This window comes from Apium graveolens, chromosome 2 (genome assembly GCF_009905375.1).
Source record: "Apium graveolens cultivar Ventura chromosome 2, ASM990537v1, whole genome shotgun sequence".
Lineage (NCBI taxonomy): Eukaryota > Viridiplantae > Streptophyta > Magnoliopsida > Apiales > Apiaceae > Apium > Apium graveolens.
This window is the reverse complement of record NC_133648.1, coordinates 181,885,564-181,902,700: the sequence shown is the minus strand read 5'-3', so window position 1 is coordinate 181,902,700 and position 17,137 is coordinate 181,885,564. Positions and strand designations below refer to the sequence as shown.

General features: G+C 40.7%; 2 non-coding genes across 2 annotated transcripts; both read left to right on the top strand.

The window, feature by feature from the left end:
* The first annotated feature begins 2,793 nt into the window (after positions 1 to 2,793).
* Positions 2,794 to 2,900, top strand: LOC141709696 (small nucleolar RNA R71). Its single transcript, XR_012570261.1, has one exon. It is a non-coding gene; the product is annotated as a small nucleolar RNA R71 (small nucleolar RNA).
* Positions 2,901 to 6,154: 3,254 nt separating this feature from the next.
* On the top strand, positions 6,155 to 6,261 carry LOC141709815 (small nucleolar RNA R71). The gene has a single exon (XR_012570372.1). It is a non-coding gene; the product is annotated as a small nucleolar RNA R71 (small nucleolar RNA).
* The last annotated feature ends 10,876 nt before the right edge of the window (positions 6,262 to 17,137 follow it).

The following is a 17,137-nucleotide window of genomic DNA, read 5'->3' as shown; positions in this document are numbered from 1 at the left end:
AGAATTGGGTGGGGGAAGATTTTCAATGACTCCCACCTTGGCCTTATTCACCTCCAGACCCTTGCTAGAGACCTTATGCCAAAGGATAATGCCTTCACGCACCTTAAAATGATATTTCTCCCAATTGAGCACCAAATTAGTTTCCACTCATCTTTTGAGTACGGCGCGCAGATTATTCAAACATTCATCATATGAGTGTCCAAAGACGGAGAAGTCATCCATGAACACTTCGACGTTATTTCCAATCATGTCAGAGAATATAGCCATCATACATCTCTGAAAAGTGGCCGGGGCGCCACATAACCCAAACGAAACTCTGCGAAAAGCAAATGTGCCAAATGGACAAGTGAAGGTAGTCTTTTCCTGATCCTCTGGTGCAATACAAATCTGATTATACCCAGAATAACCATCCAGAAGACAAAAATACTCATGACCCGCCAATCTGTCAAGCATTTGATCAATAAATGGAAGAGGGAAGTGATCCTTCCTTGTGGCTTTGTTCAATTTTCTATAATCCATGCATACTCTCCATCCTGTAACTGTTCGAGTAGGGATGAGCTCATTCTTTTCATTTGCGACCACAGTGATACCTCCTTTCTTAGGTACATATTGTACGGGGCTCACCCACGAGCTGTCAGAAATAGGATAAATGATGCCTGCATCCAGCCATTTCAGAATTTCTTTCTTCACCACTTCCTTCATGATGGGATTCAGTCTTCGTTGCTGTTCCACAGTTGGCTTACTACCTTCCTCTAGCAGAATTTTATGCATACAATATGAAGGACTTATCCCCTTGATGTTTGCTATGGTCCATCCTATAGCCGATTTGAATTCTCTCAAAATCCTTAAGAGCTTGTCTTCCTCACTTCCTGAAAGGTCAGATGAAATAATAACAGGTAACGTAGATGAATCACCTAAAAAAGCATACCTCAAGTGTTCAGGTAATGGCTTGAGCTCCAAGGTAGGTGCTTCCTCTATTGATGGTTTGAGCTTCCCTTCAGCATTCTTAAGGTCAGAAGTACCAAGAGATTCAAATGGTATGTCCAGCTTTCGGTTCCAGGGAGAAGCGTTCAGATATTGTAATTGCTCGTTGCCATCTTTATCATCGCAGTCAAAATCCCCCACTAAGGCCTTTTCCAATGCATCAGACATTAGCATGTGATCGAGTTTCGAAGTAACCGCAGAATCAATCACATCCAATTTTAAGCACTCCTCATCTTCTGTAGGGAATTTCATTGCCTTGAATACGTTGAAGGTCACATCCTGATCTTGGACCCGCATAGTAAGTTCACCTTTTTGCACATCTATTAAGGTACGGCCAGTAGCCAAGAAAGGCCTTCCCAAGATTATGGGAATCTTCTTATCTTCTTCAAAATCCAGAATAACAAAATCTGCAGGAAAGAAGAGCTTATCCACCTTGACAAGCACATCCTCAACTATGCCCCTTGGGTAAGTAATGGAACGGTCAGCCAATTGTAGCGACATGTATGTGGGTTTTGGATCAGGCAGATCCAGCTTTTTAAAGATCGACAACGGCATCAGATTAATGGTTGCTCCCAAATCACAAAGGCACTTGTCAAAAGTCAGATTGCCAATGGTGCAAGGAATGGTGAAGCTTCCTGGATCTTTCAGTTTTGGTGGTAACTTTTGCTGCAGAACAGCGCTGCATTCTTCCGTGAGAGCAACGGTTTCAAGGTCATCCAGTTTCACCTTCCTTGAAAGAATAGTCTTCATAAACTTCGCATAACTAGGCATTTGTTCCAGAGCTTCAGCGAAAGGTATATTGATGTGAAGTTTCTTGAACACCTCCAGAAACTTCCCGAACTGTCTATCCAGCTTTTGTTGCTGCAATCTCTTAGGAAAAGGTGGTGGAGGATAGAGCTGTTTCTCCCCTGTATTAGCCTCAGGAAGAGTGTGTTTAACAGTAGTCTTCCTTGGTTCCGCCGCTTTCTCCTTTTGCTTAGATTCTTCAACTCTAATTTCAGCTTCTACTTCTTTTGCCTTTTCAGCATCAACCACTTTTCCAGACCTTAAGGTAATAGCCTTGACTTGCTCTTTAGCTTCCTTCCTGCCTGGTACTTCCGTGTCACTGGGAAGAGTGCCAGGTTGACGATTGAGCACTGCATTGGCTAATTGACCGATTTGATTTTCCAAGGTCTTGATAGAAACCGCCTGACTCTTGCACAACAGCTTAAGTTCCTCAAAATCAGCACTAGTAGGTGCAGCTGTACTTCCCTATTGAGGATATGATTGCCTTGTAGCATACTGTTGTGGTTGCTGGAATCTAGGTGGGTTATACTGTTTACTCACTCCTTGCTGATATGGTGGCTGAATAGCATTCTGATTATTCCCCCAGCTGAAATTTGGATGATTTCTGTTGTTAGGATGATAGGTCACTGGCACAGGCTGCTGTTGTCGCTGATAGTTATTCATATACTGAACAGATTCATTGACAAGAGAACACTGATCCGTAGCATGAGAACCTGCACAAAGCTCACAAACCATAGCTATTTGATTAACTCCATATGTAGCCAGAGAATCAACCTTCATTGATAGCGCTTGGAGCTGGGCTACAATAGCGGTGGCTGCATCAACTTCCAGAATACCTGCTACCTTGCCTGACGTCATCCTCTGAGTTGGGTTTTGATGCTCATTTGCAGCCATCGTCTCTATAAGATTATACGCCTCAGTATAGCTTTTAGCCCATAAGGCGCCTCCAGCTGCTGCATCGAGCATGGGCCGAGATGGGCCCCCAAACCATTATAGAAACCAGTGATCACCATCCAATCCGGCATTCCATGATGTGGACATTTTCTCAACATTTCCTAGTAGCGTTCCCAAGCCTCGCACATAGATTCTATAGGTTGCTGCGCAAACTGAGTAAGAGCACTCCTCATAGCAGCAGTCTTTGCCATCGGATAAAACTTCACCAGAAACTTTTGCACAAGATCTTGCCACGTAGTGATGGACCCAGCTGGTTCAGAATGTAACCAGTCTTTAGCCTTGTCCCTCAGTGAGAATGGGAAAAGCCTCAACTTGATAGCCTCATCAGTCACGCCATTATACTTAAAAGTGCTGCAGATCTCGACAAAATTCCTTATGTGCATGTTGGGGTCTTCAGTTGCCGCTCCTCCAAAAGAAACAGAATTCTGCACCATCTGAATAGTGCCCGGCTTGATTTCAAAGGTGTTAGCTTGAATAGCCGGATGAAGGATGCTTGACTGAATGTCATCAATTTTAGGCCGAGAAAAATCCATAAGAGCTGGATCAGCTTGAACAATATGATCTCCCATGTTTACTGGTTCTTTCTGCTCAGTTCCTGAATCCGAATCCTCAAAATCTAACTTCTCCGGAATATCAAGAACTTCGTCTGTCTCCTCAGCTGTATCTAAAGTCCTCTTGCGAGCACGAGAACGAGTTTGCATAAACGCTTGCTAAAGTACTTGAAACACAACTGGAAAAAATAAGTAACTACCACGTCCTAATCACTGACTCCTAATGACCAATGATGGTAAGTACATAAACTAAACAAATACGCCGAGTCCCCGGCAGCGGCGCTAAAAACTTGTTAGGGCGAAAACACGCGCTAATATTCACGCAAGTATACGCGTTCGCAAGTAATATAGAATACTTTCTAGTTCGTTCCCTCAGAGACTCAGACTGAATTATTGTCTAATTAAACTCACTCACCAATGTATGATTACTTCTCAATGTTAAGACACTAACACTTAAAATTGTTGATTAAATATTAACTATAATTAACTACTTAATCAATCACTTAACTAACACTTCAATTTATCAATAATAAAACACTCATGAGATCACAACTTCATTATTACTTCCTTCTATAGCCATTATTATTACCTTTAGCATGTGACAGTGATGATATTAATCGAATAACACGAAACTGATAAAAGCCAACTTTCATTGTACTAATACCATTCTACCAAGCATCCACAATTAAGATAGAAGTTGAATAGTCATCAATTATGTTGAGTTCCTATATATCTACAGAAATTGACAACACAACGATTTAAGTATAAGTTATTCCTTTTGATTACATAGGGCAAATAAAACTGTTAGAGTTACCCACTAATCATGCACAACGTACATGAACCTATGCTAGCATGGCAAGTTCTAAATCTCAAGATCCACCGTCGCTTCACAAGAGATTAACACCCTATCTTATATGTTCGCGACGCACATAAGACGAATACGCACAACCAATACTAGATATCATGCAATCATCACACACTAAAGTATTAAACAATTAACTAAAGAATTCCATAATAAATCCGTTGCAACCCCATGATCACGATTAGCCCATAAATAGCACTTATCGTCATCATGGGTTCATATGAAATAATGATAAACAAACACAAGAAAATAATAACTAAACTAATTATATTAAAACAGAGTACGTCACAAGAGTAAATAAGTTCAAAGCAAGAAAACTAGCATCCAACGTTACAATGAAACAAGAATCACAAGAAAATATGCTTCCTCTTCGTTGCAGTGTGCTAAATCGGTCTTCTTCCTTATCTCCTTTGCTCCTTGCGTAAAAACACAATCTTCTTTTATCCACCCTTGTGAAAACGTCTCAAATCTACTTATATAATAGTCCCATAAAACTCAGATTACATAGAAGTGGAAACCAAACAGAAGTAGAAGTCCTAAAATAATTTGTCTTTTTTCCCGACCCTGCGCGGCCGCTCAGCTCCGCTCAGCAATGCTGAGCGGGCGCTCAGACCTCTACTGGAAAAATTCTGATTTTGCTCCGTTTCTTCGCCGTAATCTGCCCGTTTCTTTCCTCTCGCAATGGTGAACACATGCCAAGGCTTATTCTTGATGATTCCTCCCCCGAAATGCAACTAAAACCCCGAAATGCATAAACACTAGAAAAACGCATCAAATACACAAAATACTTGATTTCAAGACACCAATTTAAGCCATTTTAAGACGTTCTAAGTGGTATAAAATACCACTTATCATATACCGGTGGAGTGCTTCACACTTGAGGAGCAGCTGCTAGGGATCTCCGCTCGTCGTTCTTGGATCGCTTTTAAAGGTTAGAAACGATCCCATATGTTTTAATCACGATTTGTATGCGTTTATTTGGATTTTATATCAAGAAAATTGTTTTACCATGATTCCGTGATGATTACAATCCTATAGAGGATAGATCTGTTTCTCCCCTGTATTACCCTCAAGAGGAGTGTGTTCCACAGTAGTCTTCCTTGGTTCCACCTCTACTTCCTTCTGCACATCTTCTTCAGCCAAAACTTCAGATTCTGGAACTTCAGACTTTTCAGGCTCTTCGTCTTGCTGAATTTGAGGGCTTGCAACCTTTTCAGACCTTAAGGTGATGGCGTTCACCTGTTCTTCAACTTCCCTCTTGCCTGGATTGGCTTCTATATCACTAGGAAGCATTCCTGGTGGCCGATTCAATTAGGCATTATCAATTTTCCCTATTTGGTTCTCCAGTGTCTTGATAAAAATAGCCTGGCTTTGTCATATAAGAGCCTGGTTTTTGCACATAAGCCGCAACTCCTCCAATTCAGATTTTTCATTCGAAGATAGACCTGCATCATGATTTTGTTGTTGAATTTGGAGTTATTGTTTTGGTGCAAATTGTTGGTGAAAACCAGGAGGGTTGAGTAGCTTATTTCCAAACTGTTGGAATGGCTATTACATCGCATTCTGATTGTTGCTCCAGCTGAAGTTAGGATGATTCCAGTTGTCAGGATGATAAGTGTCTGGAACTGGTTGCCGCGATCTCTAAAAGTTACTCACAAACTGACCTGATTCACTAGATATAGCGCATTGCTCTGTCACATGCGGACCTGCACACAGCTCACAAACACTGATTATCTGCTTAACACCATAGTTAGCCAGAGAATCGATCTTCATAGACAACGCCTTCAGTTGAGCAGTGATAGCCGTAGCTGTATCCACCTCAAGAACTCCTGCTACTTTTTCCTGTGGACATCTCTAGGTTGGATACTGATATTCATTAGCAGCTATCAGTTCAATTAGATCATAAGCTTCCTCATAGTTCTTTGCCCATAATGCTCCACCTGCTGCTGCATCGAGCATGGGTCTGGACTGTGCTCCCAACCCATTGTAAAAACAATTGATGATCATCCAATCAGGCATTCCATGATGAGGACACTTCCTAAGCATCTCCTTATAGCGCTCCCAAGCTTCATATAAAGATTCTCCTGATTGCTGCGCAAATTGAGTAAGAGCATTCCTGATTGTAGTTGTCTTCGCCATAGGGAAGAATTTAGTAAGAAACTTCTGAGCAAGATCTTCCCAAGTAGTAATCGAACCAGCTGGTAGAGAGTGTAACCAGCTCTTAGCCTTGTCCCTCAGAGAGAATGGGAACAGTCTCAGCTTCACAGCATCTTCAGAAACACCATTGAACCTGAAGGTGTCGCAGATCTCTATAAAATCCCTAATGTGTGTATTGGGATCTTCCGTTGGAGAACCCCCAAACTGGACTAAAGTCTATACCCATTGAATTATGCCAGGCTTGATCTCAAAGGTATTAGCTGTGATAGCTGGCCGGACAATGCTAGATTGAATGTCATTGATCTTGGGTTCAGAAAATTCTATCAAGGCTTTCGTTCATGCTGTTGGATCTCCCATTGTAATGAGTACCTGAAACACAAACAAATAAACCGTGAAAGTAAAAGAATCCGAGTCAGTGAACTTTAACGACCACTGATGACAAGCACATAAACTAAAAATTAACACCGAATCCCCGACAGCGGCGCCAAAAACTTGTTAGGGCGAAAACACGCGCTAATATTCATGCAAGTATACGCGTTCGCAAGTAGTACAAGATATAAATCAGATTCATTCCCACAGAGACTGGTTTAGGTTAAGTTCAATTTATGCACCTATGCAACAATGTATGGTTATCGCTTAATGCTAAGACAAATAACAAATTGGGTTTTTATTAAACTAAGAGATTATACTAAATAACATTAACTAAGAGAATTGAGGTTGAATTACTATATATGACAAACATGGGATTCTAACTTCATTACTACTTCATTCAATAGCCTTATTGCTCTTAACCTTAGCATGTGATGGTGATGACACTAATCAGATAACACGAAACTGATAAACGCCAACTTTTGTTGCACGAGTACCATTCTACCAGACATCCACAAAAGAGATAGAAGCTGAATAGGCACCAATTATATTGAGACCCTATCTGTCTATAGAATTTGACAACATAACGGTTTAAGCATAAGTTATCTATCTTGATTACATAGGGCAAGTAAAACGGTTAGAGTTACCCACTAATCATGCATACACATACATGAACCTATGCTAGCATGGCAAGTTCTAAACCTCTATATTCACTGTCGCTTCAATAGAGATTAACACGCTATCTTATATGTTAGCTACGCAAATAAGACGAATAAGCACAACCAATACTAGGATATCAATCAATCACCACACACCAAGATATCAAAACAAATTAACTATAAAAATCCATAAGTAAATCCGCTAGAACCCCATGACAACGATTAGCCCATAATCGAACTCATCATCACCATGGGTTCCAATGAAAGCATGGTATAAAACAAGGTCTTAATAAACTGAATAATAATTAAAGTACGAATAAACGAGATCTAGGTTCAACAAGAACGAAAATGAGCATCCAAAGTTATAACTAATTCAAATAATCACAAGTTGAAAACAAGATCTTCTTTTTCGGAGTTGTTCTGTACTTCTAGGTCTTTTCCTTGGTATCCCAATCTTCCCGGATGATGAAAACCCTTTTTTTAAGTATATATACGCCCCTACTGGACCTGGACCCTTAAAATCGTCAAATTCTACTCAAAAAAGGCCTTTTCAGCGAAATCAGTGATCAGCCGCGCCTTGGGCGGGCGCTCAGCTCTCCGGGCGGGTGCTTAGCTCTCCTGGGCGGGCGCTCAGCTCTCCTGGGCGGGCGCTCAGCTCTCCTGGGCGGGCGCTCAGCTCCTGTCTGGAAAAATTTCTGATGAATCTTGTTTTGGCCATAACTTGAGTTCTACTCGTCAGAATTAGGCGATTCAACTGCCCACACGAAGCTATTGAGATTCTCTACAACTTGACAATGGCCTTCGCTTCCAAATATGATTACGTTTTATCATATTTCCTTTAAAAGCTCATTTCTTCATATAACTGATACCTGAAATGCAATAACACAAAAACATATCAAAATACCAACAACTTGAGTCCAAAACACCAATTTAAGATTGTAATAAAGCATTTTAAGTGGATATAAAATCCACTTATCACTTTGCCTTGTAAACTGAACAGAAGCCCCAAATCTCCTCGATGTGGGACAGGGGTATTACAAATTCCCCCACTTAAACTCCTGACATCCTCGTCAGGCCCGAACAGACATCCCATAGGACCAAGATCGTACCTCTCTAGTCATTAGAGATAATACCGGCTGGCTTCGTGTCCCCACCCCCGGACCTCTTGCCTTTGTGGGATCATACCATCAGCCTTTGTGTCCCCACCTCCGGCAACTTGACGCATCAAGCTTTCGAGAGTTGGCTTTGATACCATTTGTTACAACCCTGGTCAAATCCCGAGCCTTTTTCGAAAATCGGGTCAAGTCCTGATTACGAGTCCGAAATAAGCACTGTCCCGAGTGCATCCAACTTGGGTTACGACAAGCCCACCACAGGCTCCAAAAGATCATGATTTGTTGGTGCATGTAGCAGTAGTACTTTACCTTAAAAACTGAACAGAAGTCTCAAATCTCCTCGATGTGGGACAGGAGTGTTACAGATCTTGTCTTGTTATCGTACAAATTATGAATTAATTATATCAACACGTCAATAAATTGATAGAAATTTTAAAATATTTTTGCTGTATCTCACATTTATAAAAATTCTGTCCACCGCGGATCAAGGCAACTTATTTTTGACAGTACTTAATATTATAAAATTCCTTCCAACTCACAGACTGTTATGGATAAAAAACTAAGGTTATTACTTGCTGTATTTAATACTAAGATTCGGGAGCTCAAGGCCTTTAATGGCTGCTCTCGTGTTTCGTGACTCAATCTGCCTTTACGAGATGCCTACGTATCTCTGTGAATTAGATAATCAAGCCAAAAAACGTAGTTCTGATTGGTGGGGGTGAGACCCCTTATATAGATGTTGGGAGTCCTTGAATTGGACTTGGTATAGGAGACTTGGTGGGCAAGTCTCATAATTAGAATGGACTTTGGAGTCCTAGACAGTAGGAAACTGATTCCTTATCCTTTTAGGTCCCCTTGAGGCTAATCTCCAAGGATTTATATCCTTGTCGGGACTCTTTTCAACATCTGATTTGTCCCTTATTAATTAATTACGAAATTAATTAATAATCAGGGCTTTTGGGCCTTTTTTATTCCATCAGGCCTGATCTGGTCCATCAGGCTTAACCTTTCTGGTCTGAGTATCATATATCTTTTTATTGGGCCTAGCAGCCCACAGCTTGTACAATTAATGCAGTATTTAATTATACAAGCATAATTTATTTATCCCTATCATTTTCCCCCCAACTTTTGGGAAACATTGATTAGGTTTCGCAGAAGTTAAGTCTATTCGTTCCCTTACAGGGTTTCGTTTTTGCGTAAAGTGTGGAGCGACCTACACATTTACAATGAATCTTCCTTTTATTCAGAAATTATCTTAATTTCCAGGAATTTTTCCCTAATTTTCTGCGATTTTCCCTAATTTCTGGATTTTTCCCTTAATTTCTGGGATTTATCCTAATTTTCAGGGATTTTTCCCTAATTTCTGGATTTTTCCCTAATTTTCTGGGATTTATCCCTAATTTCTGGATTTTTCCCTTAATTTCTGGGATTTATCCTAATTTTCAGGGATTTTTCCCTAATTTCTGGATTTTTCCCTAATTTTCTGGGATTTATCCTTAATTTCTGGATTTTTTCCCTAATTTCTGGGATTTATCCTTTATTTTCTGGAATTTATCCTTAATTTTCTGGGATTTATCCTTAATTTCTGGATTTTTTCCCTAATTTCTGGGATTTATCCTTTAATTTTCTGGATTTATTCCTTATTTCTGAAAATATTAACATTTTTCAGAAATTATTTTAAGGAATTTCCTTATTTTTTTGTAATTTTCCAGGATTTTTTCTTCCTCTTTTTTTTTTTCTTTTTTCTTCCCTTTTTTTTTATACAATTTTCGACCAGGAATCCATTCGACCAGGATCCTGGTCGAATTAGCCCCTGCTGTGCCTTGGTCGAAGGATTTTCGAGGAGGATGCTTTCGGTCAGGAGTCCTGGTCGAATTTCGGCCAGGATTTTTCCTTTTTTTTTTTCGACTAGGATTTTCGTCCCTTTCGGTCAGGATTCTTGCTTTTTGACCGAATTAAGCTACTCTTGCTGCCCAGGTCGACAGAATTTTGACCTCAATGATTTCGACCAGGAATCTTTCGTGTTTCGTGGTCGAATGGGTCTAATTTTAGTCGAATTAAGCCTCCTTTTCAACCCTGATCGACAGGATCTCGACCTCAGGGGCTTCGATCAGGATTTCTCTATATTTTCTGGTCGAATTGATCCTGGTCCTGGTCGAATTAAGGCCTTTATTTACCCTGATCGACTTGATTTCGAGCTCAAGCCATTCGACCAGGACTTCTTTGTGTTTTCTGGTCGAACAGGTCAAGAACATATGCATGTATATAAATTTTTGTACATACTTGGATTTAGGCCCCTTATGCTGGGCTAAAACTTGGACCCATTTTAACTGGGCTTATTCTCTTACTGGGCTTCACAGGCCTTTCAATTGGGCCTCTAATTCTGGGCTTTTAATTTGGGCCAACGTTTTGGGTTCAGGCCAAAAAAAAAAAAATTTTATCTTAGCTGGACTTCTTTTCCACCCCTAAAACCATTTGGGCCTCTTTCAACACTTGGGCCCTTAACTGGGCTTTTGTTTTCTAAACCCAAACTCCAAATTACTCTAGGATTGTTTCTGGATTCTTCCAGAATCTTCAAAAAAACTCAAGTTTTCTTTCTTGAATTTTCCAAAGATTTCCTGATGCTTCCAGAACCTTCTTTTTTTGGGCCTGAATGGGCTTTTCTAGGCCCAATTTCCTTCTTTTCCTCCTATATAAAGGTGGGGGGGGTGTGCTCTCACTCACACTCTTCACTCTTCACTTCATTTATTTCTAAAACTCTCCAATCTTTCTCCTCTTTCAACTTTCCTCCCTTAGCTTCCAGCCTTCTTTTCCAGTCTTTACTAAATGGCTGACAAGAGTTCTGAGAGGGCGGCCAAGATAGCCTCGGCTTCAAAACGAGGTAAGGATATCGAGATCCGCTCTTCATATATGTCTTTAATTGATATGATTAACACTAGGGGGGATGAATATCCCTCCACTGCACATCTCGACTCTTTTAATCATTGTAATACTTGGCACAACATAGATTTTAATAAACTAAATGCTCGCTATAACGTCCTTCCTCCTCTTAGATTAGTTCCAGTCTCTGGTGGTGACCGTACTTGCCACTGGAGACCCGACACTCTCTTCATTTACACAGATGCCCTTAATGCTGGGCTTAGGTTTCCTTTCCATCCTTTTATTCCTCATCTTTTGGCTGATCTACAAATTAATCCGTGTCAGCTTCCTCCAAACGCCTGGAGGAATATTCTATGTTTTATGGTTTGTTGTCTTAGGGAGGGCTTTCCTCTTTCTGTAGCCGTTTTTAGGAAGGTCTTTCAGTGTTATAATAGTTCTTCCAATATCTGTGGCTGGGTCTATGTCAAGCAAAGGCCCAAAACCAAACATATCTTTAACAGCGCCTCTATTCCTGATAATAATCAAAATTGGAGGAATAGTTTCGTTGGGTTACGTTGGGAGAATGGTGACTGGGGCAGACTTTTTCGATCTTCCTTCGGGAAGGTCAGTGATGGTAGCCTCAAATCCATTCACTTAACTCCTGAAGAAACTATTATTTATAATGGGCTTACTCAGGATGATGGCACCACCACCAGCTGGACTCTCTTAGAGGAGTTTTCCCTGATTCATGTGGGACTATCCTCTGTTTCTCAACAGGGTATTTTTCTTCCCTTCTCAATTTTATTTCATTTCATGCATTATTAACATCACTTATTTTGTCCTTTGCTTTGTTTCAGCTGCTAAGGAGATTAACGAGGACAATGTTCCTTTGGTTGAGGAAACAGCTAGGATGAAGAAAGCTCGGCTCGCAGGCCTAGACACCCGGGGAAAGGCCACGGAGCCTATCTTTTTGAAGAAGCACAAAGAGTCTATAGGGGAGGCTTCAACTGAAGGAGCTGGAGGCCATGGTGCTCCTATCACTGCTGCTGCCCCTACTGCTGCTGCCACAGGCGCCTTTCAGCCTCTCTGGGGATTCCGCCGAGGGGACACCGTAGTTGGTTCCACGAAACATGCTTGGGTTTGGTCTTACCATAGCGTGACTCCCAAGGATTTTACTGATGTGGTGGCCACCCCTGATCTTGAGAGGATTAAGCTCATGGGAGCTCAGTCTCTGGCTTCGGTATGCCTTCTCTTTTTTGAACTTATTTTTCATTCTTGTAGCATTTTCTTGCCTTATACTTTGTTAATTGCTTTGTTCCAATCTAACGCCTACTTTTAAGGCGCTGTGAGGCAAGCCGAATCGTGGAAGCGGGCTTCTGATAAGGCCGATAATGCCCTCAGGAGGCAACAGAAGAAGTATGCTACCCTGGAGAAGAAGCTCAAGCGCAAAGAGGAAGAACTCGGAGAGTCTAACGCCGAGCTGGTGGTACTTCGGGCGGAGAAGGATAAAGCTATAGACAACTATCTGGACTCGGAGGAGTTTGCCCAATCCATGAGGATTAGGGATGATTCAGTCTTTCCCGGGTATTTTAGGACTGGTTGGGACACGGCCCTTGGGACCGTGAACGAGGCTTGTCCTGATATTAACCCGGCGGACTACATCTGCCCTGATGACGAGGCTTTGCTACAGAGGTTTCGTACCCGAGTAGTTGTCTCGGACCATGTTCCTCAGGATCCACTCCTTCCTCCTCCCGAGTCTTCTTCCAGACCTGCTGAGGACGACAGCTCTTCCTCCTCCTCCGAGACGACAGAGACATCCAGCGAGAGTGGAGAGGATGATAATATGGATGCCGAGGGTACTTCAGCTCCTTAGAGCTTTTTCAGCCCTGCGTGGCTTTCTGTTTTTTATCCTATTTTCGAGACTTTATTTATCGAATTTTTGTAATATCTATCAGATCTATTTCATTTATCACCTTCTATGCTTGCATCCATGCATTTGACTTTTATTTGTTAGGCCACAAACATACTTTGAAGAACTCATGAATTTTGTAAAATTGTTTGGGATTCGTCCCTTACACAAGTAATAATAAACTTCGTAATAAAACTAAAACATATAAATCCTAAGCAAGCAAAGCTTCAAGGTGCTTTTCAACCTACTCGCCATCCTGACGAGTGAGAATCGTATCCGGCTGCCCTACACATAGTAAACCTTCAGGTTTTGTGCATGCCAAGTTCTCGGGACTTCAAATCCATCCATAGTCTCTAGCTTGTAGGTTCCTCTACCTTGAACACTCTTGACTCTGTACGGCCCTTCCCAATTCGGGGCAAGCTTCCCTTTTTGTCCTACACCAGATGCCTCTATTTTTCTCAAGACTAGATCTCCTTGTTTAAAAAATCTCTCTTTAACCCTTAGGTTGTAATAGAATGAAGCCTTTTTCTGATATTCTACTATCTTGGCATGTGCCTCATCTCGCACTTCATCAATTAGATCCAGGGCTAACCTCTGCCCTTCCTCATTTTTTACAGCATTGAAAGTCTGAATCCTTGGAGAGGAATGCGATATCTCCACGGGAACTACTGCTTCTGCCCCATATGCCAACATGAAAGGAGTTGCTCCTGTCGTGACTCTACAGGTAGTCCTATAGGCCCATAATATTGGAAGTATCTCATCCACCCAATTATTTCTTGACTTCTCGATCCTCTTTTTTAGTCCATCCAGGATTATCTGATTTGCTACCTCTGCTTGCCCATTGGCTTGCGGGTGAGCCACAGAGGTGAATCGTAACTCAATTTCATTTTCTTCACAATACTTCTTGAATTCCTCATTGTTGAATTGTGTTCCATTGTCAGTGACGAGGATACGGGGAATTCCATATCGGCACATAATGTTTTCCCACAGGAATTGTGCAACCTGCTTAGTTGTGATTTTGGCCAAGGGTTTGGCTTCAATCCACTTGGTGAAATAATAAATGGCTACAATCAGAAATTTCCTTTGTGTCGTGGCCATAGGAAAAGGCCCTAGAATATCCATCCCCCACATGGCAAAGGGAATAGGCGAGTTGATAGAGGTCAGCATTTCGGGGGGTTGTCTAACAACTGGTGCATGCTTCTGACAGCGATCACACTTTTTCACATATTCTTTGGCATCAGCCATCATTTCTGGCCAATAGAAGCCTAAACGAGTTATCTTATGAGCCAAGGCCCTGCCCCCCAAGTGTTGTCCACAAATACCTTCATGCACTTCTTCAAGAGCCAAGCGTGCCTCATCGGGCCTGAGACACCTCAAGTAGGGAACCACGAAAGATCTTTTGTAAAGAATCCCATCTATCAAAGAGTACCTTAGTGCCCGAATAGTTAACTTCCGTGCTTCAGTTGCATCACTTGGCAACCAACCGGTCTGAATGTGAGCCTTGATGGGATCAATCCATGACGTCCCCAAGCCTATGGGAGCCAGCAGCTTAACATCTATGCTTCGTGTCTTCAAAACACGGAAGTACACACTTCCTGAACTTTCTTCAATCTCAGACGAAGCGAACTTTGATAGCGCATCTGCCTTACCATTTTCTTCCCTTGGAATGTGTTCAACATGGCACTCATTAAATTGGGTCATCACAGCCCTTACTAGGCGGACATACTTAGCCATCGTATCATCCCTTGCCTCAAATTCTCCCTTTACCTGGGATATGATCAGCTTCGAGTCTCTACGGACCTTTAAGTTTTTGACTCTAAGTGTCCCAGCTAGACCAAGGCCAGCTATCAGGGCTTCATACTCTGCCTCATTGTTTGTGGTTGGGAAGTCTAGCTTCATAGCATACTCAATCAAGAACCCATCAGGGCTTTGCAAAACCAACCCTGCTCCACTGGAGTTTGTTTTTGATGCTCCATCAAAATAGAGAACCCAATTATCTTTCTCATCCTTCTCTTTGCCCCCATTATCGGCTCCCTTGTCTTGAGGTACGGCATCTTCCTGCCCCCCGACTTCTTGGTTGGGTATAGTACATTCCACCAGGAAGTCAGCTAGTGTCTGGGCTTTTATTGCCGTACGTGGCTTATACTTGAGATCGAACTCTCCCAGCTCTATTGCCCACTTAATCAATCTCCCACTTGCCTTGGGACTGTGAATGATATTTCTCAGTGGCTGATCTGTCAGCACCTCAATCTGATGAGCCTGAAAGTATGGACGCAGTTTTCTCGAAGCCATTACCAAGGCTAGAGCAAACTTCTCAATAGTTGAATAATTCAATTCAGCACCATTGTAAGTCATATGTCATAACCTATTTGTATATTCGAGGATTCAACTCAACTCAAATAAGAATGTAATAAGTAAATAGTGGAACTACCATCAGAGAGATCTCGCAAAGTAATATCTGTCAAAGGATTCAGAGACAAGGTTCATCTACAGACTTGAGGAATTAATTCACTGGAAGAAGTTCAAGAAATTGATCATGCCTCAGTGATATAAGTCAAGATCGTGGATTTAATCAAGTGACAGAGATCTCGTCAGAGTATCAATTAATTACAAGGATTTAATCTGAAGAAAATCAAAGTGTCAGAGTCAAGACATGAAGAAACGTCACGGAAGTTAGTCACTCATGAACCAGACAGTACATCGAGTGTCAACGTTGAAGTGGTGGAATTGATTCATAATTTTCAGTGATTTTCAGAAGATTTGCAGAAGAATGGTTGCTGCTCAAGACTAGAATTAATTCTCTATTAATTAATTAATTCATCTAATTTAATTAAGAAAATAAATTATATCTGCAAAGAATAATTTATTTATTAATTGAATTAATTGATTAATTAATTTTGAATTAATTTTAGGAATTTTCAGAAGTTTAATTGGATTAAATTCAAGCATTAAATCAGCAAGACAATTGAAAATGAACTAGCATGACAATCAGGATTGTCATACCGATTGTCATGCTAGGCCATATTCAATTGTCACACCGAAAGTTACTCTAGGAGGATGATTGTCTTGCTAGTTCATTCTGATTGTCATGCTAGTTCATTCAGATTGTCTTGCTAGTTCATTCAATTGTCTCACCGAAAGTCTTGCCAGCAATAGGATTGTCATGCCAAGTCAATTCTATTCATTTGTTGATTTAAAAAGAAGCAGAGAAGCAGCAACTTATTATTAAGAACACAGAAGTCAAGAAACAAGGCAGAAAAGAAAATCAAGAAGAAATATTTCATCTTTTCATCTGCATACTTCAAGATTAAATTTCTAGATTGTAAAGTTAAATCCAATCCACTAGAAATCTTTATCTTGCTCTTGTGTATCAATCTAGCGGATCAAAATCCCTAGAACTTAATCTCAAATTGCGTTTAGCATTTGAATCTTTTTTATTACAAAAATAGAAAAAGTTCATGTCGAATTTATTCTAGATTTGTGATAATTAATTTGAGATTAATTCCTTGTAATCGATACAGTTGTTGTAACACCTTTCAAGTTTAATAATATTTTTATTTAACTTGAATTTTGTTTCACATTTTTTATTCCGCATTTAATTCGATTATTCGGTACTGTTTGTATTCAACCCCCCCTTCTACAAACACATTGGGACCTAACAATTGGTATCAGAGCCTTCTGATTAACGAACAAATCAAGATCCTAGACTTTTGTGATTTTTCAACTCCTTGAATTTTTATTTATTCAAAAATTCATAATGACTTCACATAAAGTTGGAACCGTTAAAATTCCACAATTTGATAAAGAGAATTATATCATGTGGAAGAAGAAGATGCTATTATTTTTACAAGTTGCAAATCCCAAATATTCAAACTTGTTAAAGAAGGGTATAAAAACTCTGATGGTTATTGAACCGGAGGTAATAATAGATG